Raw genomic sequence first — 859 nt, forward strand, 5'->3', positions numbered from 1 at the left:
TTGTTAAAAATAACTTTTCCAAAGTCTTCTCAGGAGATTATGATGACCCATGATCCCCGGTAGGCTCCGGACTCTTTGTCAAATTAAATGGTCCTCCTTTCAAGTTAACTGGTCAGACTCTGGGACCCTGGACCTCCACCATGTCATTGCTGTATTTGGAGTTATCATTGGAAAACTGGGCCACCCGGACCAATTTCTTGGCTCCAAATCACTAAGACTCCCTCTCCCTGGGTCTGCCAATGCGCCCTCAGTCACAAATAGTCTCATAAGCTTCTGTCACTCTTGTCACATGGCACGTGTTGCCAGATGGTGCCGCCCATCACAACTGCCCAAACTCCCGCCACCCCCAGCAGTCCTCCAAGATCCAGGGGACTCTGCCATTGATGTCCCCATGCCCCCCATGTCCTTTCCTTATAACAACCTAACAACCTTCCTGATCCTCTTCTAGCCCCTGTTTCTCCTCCTCAGGTTTCAGATCCTATTCGGCTCCCCCCTTTCCCCACCCCCAAATCCCCTTCCCCTCCCCTAACACATCTGCCTGTGCTCCTAGCTCAAATCAGGCCTCTGAAACACACCCCCTCCTGCCATTCTGAAACCACCCCTTCCAGGTTTACATTCCCTTCTCTGCCCCAGACTTGTGTAACTGAAAGGGACAGAGGCCCAGCTTTACTGCAAAGCCTCAGGCCCTTACCAACCCATACAAGGTAACATTGAGATGTACAACCCGCCTTTTTTCAGCCAAGCCAAGGATATTCACCGTGGAACTCATTTTAATTAGACTTTGGGTTGTGGGAAAGGGAGAAATCTGTGTAATCTATACACCCACACCACCAAGGTGGGCCAAACAGTAACCACACTA

Source organism: Chrysochloris asiatica, unplaced genomic scaffold (genome assembly GCF_000296735.1).
Source record: "Chrysochloris asiatica unplaced genomic scaffold, ChrAsi1.0 scaffold00806, whole genome shotgun sequence".
NCBI lineage: Eukaryota > Metazoa > Chordata > Mammalia > Afrosoricida > Chrysochloridae > Chrysochloris > Chrysochloris asiatica.